Raw genomic sequence first — 6,221 nt, forward strand, 5'->3', positions numbered from 1 at the left:
ACCTTTTGGAATTATTCCTCAGGATTCTTAGGTACATATTTAAGGTGTGAGAGCTTCCCCAGTACTTTGGCAGAGGCTAGGAGACTAATCCAAACCATGGGACTGTTTGTGTTATGAGTCACTAAAGTGGAAAGAGCACATAATGATGGGAAACAATGAAGCAGAACAGACTTAAAGCTTTTAACACTATTCCTAGGAAAAAATTCCCTGAGGACTTTTGGCAGCTTCCATCTTTTGTAGCTGTTTCTGTCCCTTGGCAAGACAGGCCAAAAGCTCTGCAGTGATTATCCATGCTGCTCTGTTCTGGATGATGTCAGGGGCTCCTACGTGCACTGGTAATATTTTCTACAGTTTTCCAGTGTGGTGGCTGTCTGGGGAACATTATTTTAGAGCTGGCAGCTGTGATAGTTTTAAGCACTGTGGTATCTAAATGGGTTCAAAATCTCTCCTTAGTGTATACTGGTAGCCTGTTTATACCAGCAGCATTGTGCCGATATTACTGAGAAAGCTGAACTCAGCTTAGTTTGGTTTTGAGACTTTTATCTTTTTAGCCAGTTAAAGGATTAGTACTAGGACCAAAGACAGCATGATACCTGGATTCAGATGGAAGTGCAGCTCTGCAACCCAAAGTACATTAAACTGTGGTTGAGGGTATTCATGATAATCTGAGAAGAGAAAGTAAACTTTGTTATCTGACAAGGCTTTCCAGTCCAGGTTTTGCCTCAGACTGCGTGATCTTTGCGTGAAAAGGCAAGCAGGCATCAGGAAGTCCCCAGCGACTGCGGAAATGCACTGAAACATGGTTACACACATAGTGACTGTTTCTACAGCCTGCCACTCTTTCATCCAATGTAAAGACTGGAGTTTATTCAAGCCTCCAATACCAGTACAAGGGGTTTGGCAAGTGTTTCTGTGTTTGTGTGTATCTAGGAAACCTCTCCTAGTCACTAGATGATTACAGCTCTGAGGCACACTGAAAAAGCCAAACTGCTAGTGATTCACAGCTGAGGTTAGAAATGGACTCGAGCTCCAGATACAAGTAATACTCATGAGAAACACATGCCAGAGGAGTTACTTTTCTGGGTTTTGCTACACTTATTATCTGAGTTGCTGGTTTACATTTGTTCATTATACATATTCCTGGCTGGATCTCTGGGTCACTTAATGTACAAACCTCTCTGGCTTACTCTAGTTCTCATGCCAAACAGAAGGAAAGAAGGTACAGTAGCCTGGACTGTGTCAGGAGGAAAAGCCTACAGCACATTTGAAGTTGGTGGCCCATGTTAGCTGTGTCAGCTAGGTGGGAATAATAAAGGGGTTTGCTTCCTTCTGAGCATCTTGACAGAGCACAGATAATTCCTTGTTGTTTTCCTTGAGCAGTGGACAGCCAGTGCAATGGGTTGCACCACCGTGAGCTAAACTTCATGAGCTTTGCCAAGTTATAGAGACACTATTTAGGCTGTATGTGTGTCCCAAGACAGTCTTTCTTGTTACTAGCTTTTGTGGGTATCCAAAGGAGTTCCTGACCGTAACTGTAATCTTACCTAGTATTTTGTTTCATTACTCCCTTGTCTTGATTTGGGATCCAAAGTCACTGAAGCATCTGGTTCTTTGTGGAGGCAAACTCCTTGTGCCAATAGGCTTGGGGTCAAAGGATCCACTGAGATTGAAAGATAGAAGAATGAGGATGATGGTGTTATTTACAGTGGTGAGGAAGAAAATCTTAGAAAATAAGTTAGAGTTCAAGCTAAGAAAACAGTTGACCATAAGTTAGACTTAAAGCTAAGGCTGTAGTCAAATATTCTTGAAGGTGGCAGGAGAGGGGTACTGAACAGCAGACAATTATTTCCCATATATAGAGCTGAGAAGTAGCTGAAGGCAAATCCATTGACGAAACAGTATAAAAGGAATCTTTTAAACATCACTTTCAAGATGCAGCCATCTGGTGGATAGGTAGATGTTTTACTAGCTCTGAGGAGCATTTACTGTCAGGCTCTTATGTGTGAGGCACTTGGAGATTCTGCATGGGAAGTAACTTCAGGGCATGTCAAACACATCATGTCTTTGTCAATCACAGCGATTGCTAAAATGCACCTCTTAAACAAGGTTACATCACCTTTCTTGTAACATAGACTTTGTGTGAAACAGGTGAAGATAAACTGGAAAGAATTTGATGAGTGTAATTTATTTTCGTATCTTGTTGAGGTAATTAATGTTGTTTACCATTTTCTTTAGCAGATGCAATGCTTAAACTTTGCTCTGAAGAGTTGACAGTAGAAAGATGGGGTGTGATCAGTTAGAAGGTAAGAGTCTAGGATCATAGAGCAAACCACAGTAGGCAGCCCAGGGAGCCAGTGTTTAACCTGCATGATCTGTTCAGAAGCACACTGCTTATGCCTACATTCACTCTCTGTTCCCAGACTGAACCAGCAATGCCAGCCACCTTACCTATTATAATGCTTCATTTGTAGAATACACTCGTAACAAAATACTAGAGATCTGGCCAACACACAAGATCATTCCAGAGATTAAGTCTTGCTTTTTAAAAGGGATTATTTCAAGTAAATTAAATTCTGAGTGGAGAATAACATTTGTGCAGGAATGTGCGTGTAGTGTAAGAATGAGAGTGCACAGAATAGAATTGATCCGAGGGCTTAGGTTGTTAGGTGGAGCACCTAACAAGATGTCTGGTTCTCTGGTATTGTGTTAGATAAAAGTTGGCATTGGTATTCTGGTATTCAGTCTCTTTTTCAAAAATGTGGGATTACAGTTCTGTAATATTTAGAGTAAACTCCCTCCACCCTCCCCACAAAAAGCCAAACAACCCAGCACACTACTCCCTTTCTCCCAAGCAAAACGACCCTTTCAGTGTTTATAGGGTTTTACTAATACAGTGTAATACTCCTGTGCTAAGCAAGAGTCCTTCCTTCTTTCATCTGTAGCCACAGACATAAAAACTTCCCAAGTTGTTACCCTGGGAACACAACGAGCACAACTTCTAAGTTATACTTAACTGTCTTTGTAACCTCTAATTACCATGAGAGGTAATAACAAATCAGTGCGTATTTGTATCATGGCAGTTCCCAAATTAGACACAAATAATCAAGATGCAAAAACAACACCCACAGGTCTGCCTGATCCATATGCTTATCAGAATGGAATTTATATTATCCTCTTGCAACACAATCAGGGAGCAACACTAGATAGAGGCTCAGTCACACCTAGACCAGAAAGTCCTTTCTCCTGTTCCCTCCCCTCTCTTTTTCTTTTAATTGAAGCAACAGGTTTAAGTAGGCAATACATATTGACAGAATTGTGTCTCTCATACCTCCAGTGTTAATGCAATGTTGATTGTTTGTAGACAGCATCCTGAAAGAGGTGAGCAAGATCTATGTAGATGGAGAAGCAAAATAGAAATGAGAGAAAAATCATCTGGAGTGACCCCGTATGCAAGGATGTTATTGCAAAGATAAAGTTGAATCAGAGGGGAACTTAAACTGAATATTCAAGTTAAGCACATCAAGCCTTCAGTAATATGATAAGAAGATAATGACAGGAAAAAATCATGTTGGTGAGGTAGAAGAAAGTGGTATATTGAATTGAAAGAGGGAGGAAAAAAAAGATAAAATTACTATCAAACAATTTTAAGCAATAACAAAAGGATGGTAGAGTTGGCAATGGTAATGTCACTGAGAGGATGGAAGAAATGTACCTACAGCATGTCCACAGACTACAGGCCGAAGATCAATCACAGAGAACAGTCAGAAGGAAGAATGGGAAGTTGGCACAATTATCTTTGTTTTTCCATCCACAGGACTCTGTGCAGCCCCAGCCAAGCAAAGTGTGCTCTCTTGGATTGCTGTGGTCAGCATGCAGGAAGCCAGGTCCCAAACAGGGAATTGCAGCCGAACGAGTTGCTGGCAATTTAAAATATCACCTTCTATGCAGATATTTTAAGGGAGTGCAGGGGCCGAACAATGTGAAGATGAATTGAAAACCTTTCTTGGCACTGCCTTACTTACTATCTGAAGCCTGTTTCTTCCAGTAAATACCTGTGAGGCAGACACAGAGACACTGGGTTTGCAGTAAGTGCAGTCCTTGTCTCAGCCCTTTATCCAGCCTAAAGCTGACAGTAGTGCTCAGGAGCAGTGGTCATGTACCAGAACCCCTTGGAACAGGTGCTATACAAACCCTCCAAGTTCTGGATAAATCCTCAGAAACATCTTGTATGACATACAGGCTTAGGTCTCATTCTAAAAAGTGATACGCTTGGCACTTGGCTGCTGTTTTCCAATTAATTCTCTTTCCCTGTTTGGCAGATAAGAGAAGGCTTTCCTGTTTGCTCACTCTGACTGCTGCCTTCCTTAAATCGCTGGTTTTGCAGACATTTTCCTTGAAGGTATGAAGAATATATCATATTTCCATGGGCAGCATCACTGGCTTTGTTATTAGGTTTTGGTTGTTCTGCCAAAAGCGTGACTGTGTTTTCTGCTGTTCATACTACTTAAATTCCCCAGCTGGGACCAGTGCCTTTGATGTCAGTTGACCTACATATACAGAGAGCAATAGAGGGAATTCGTAACATGTTTGAATAAGTTTGTATCTTCATGACTCTGAATATACTGGGGTTTTTTCTATTGTCAATCTTCTTTTCTTTTGAAATCACTTCAGCAGTCCCTGAAGTTTGTATAAGTTCAGAGAGGCTCCTGTCTATTTTGAACTGAGGTCAGTGTGTGATTCTGAGCTTAAACAACTGATGATTGAGTTGCATGTTAGAGACATTTCTGAAGCTCTTGGTTATAATAATAGCTCACTTGATAGAAAACTTCTTGCAAACTCTTCATATGAAGATGTAATTAGCCAAAACTAATAGTGGTATATGATCTACTTCATATTTTAAGTATTGAATCGTTAAAAAGATAAATTTCTAAGGAAGTGGGAGTAGTAGTGTCATTGAAAGAAGCTGCAGTAGAGGACTGAAAGATAAATGGTTAGAGAATTATTATGTTCCTCCTCAATTCTAATGGGTGACTCAGCAGATGGTATACAAAAATGCAATATATATGTTGAAAAGGCTTTTTTAGCTGAGGGTGTTGTGGTTATGCTTTTCAGCTTTTGTATTAAGAATGTTTGACAAGAGATGGGAGTTTTAAAAACTTTCCCTTGAGGGATTATGCAGCCATTAGGAGGCAAATTAGCTCTCTGGCTGTATATCCCTGTTCAAAGCCTCTAATGAATACTGCAGAACAGAATGGTTGTTACTTCTCGGATTGTAAGTATTTTTGATCTGTGAATGACATTTCCAAGTTGCCAGTGATATTTTTTTTCCTAAGAAACCTGAAAACAAGGGGGAAATTATTTAACTGTTAGTGACAGATGCTGGTTGAAGTGGGATAACCAGGAATTAATTTGGAGAGACTGGTTCCTTAATACACAGAAATAACCACAGTGGCCTTGCCATAAACAAGGCGAATGTGTCAAAACTAATGCAATATTGGCACTGACATTTTCTGACAAAACACTGCTCCATGATATGCCTTTTCCTGTGGCTCTTCCCTTCATGTCACTTCTGTTTAACCAGAAAAGGTGTATTAACATTATTTTCACATTCTGGAATGATCAGTTCATGTGTCCACTCTGTTGCCTCCATGTTTGAAGTTGAGTGTAGTATTTCCTAATATTTCTCCCTTTTTGTACTGCTGATCTTGTTTCATCTCAGCAGTTAGTGTCTCTGTTCTAGTCTCTTTCGTGTTTGCCAGCTTTTGCCACCGCTGTTTTTATGCACCGGGCTAAACCTAAAACTTTTTTACCCTGTGTCTGCTATCTCTGTCTATGCCTACAAAAAATACTTCTACTAGCAGAGACAGATATCTCTGCAGAATCAAATCAAGTGGGTGACCACATATTCTTGAAAGAACTTTGTACATTCATTCACCCTCAGGGGATTAAGAAAACGCTGAAGTTACAGGAAGTGATATTCGGGGTGAGGAGTGCTTGCTTTTTTCTGCAGTATTTAACGTGGATGACCTATAAATTGTCCATGCTTTTCAGGTGAAAGTCATATCAAGTAATCAAGCTTTGATTACTGTCCCTTTGTTGGGTGTGGTAGGCCTGTTCGGGTTATCTGAGCATGATTCAGTCAGCCTCAGAGCAGAGCTTGTGTATCATTCTTCCAGCATTTATTGCTTGTGCCAGACGTCATTTAGGCCTTCTGAGAACGG

This window comes from Sturnus vulgaris, chromosome 13 (assembly GCF_052056855.1).
Source record: "Sturnus vulgaris isolate bStuVul1 chromosome 13, bStuVul1.hap1, whole genome shotgun sequence".
Taxonomy (NCBI): domain Eukaryota; kingdom Metazoa; phylum Chordata; class Aves; order Passeriformes; family Sturnidae; genus Sturnus; species Sturnus vulgaris.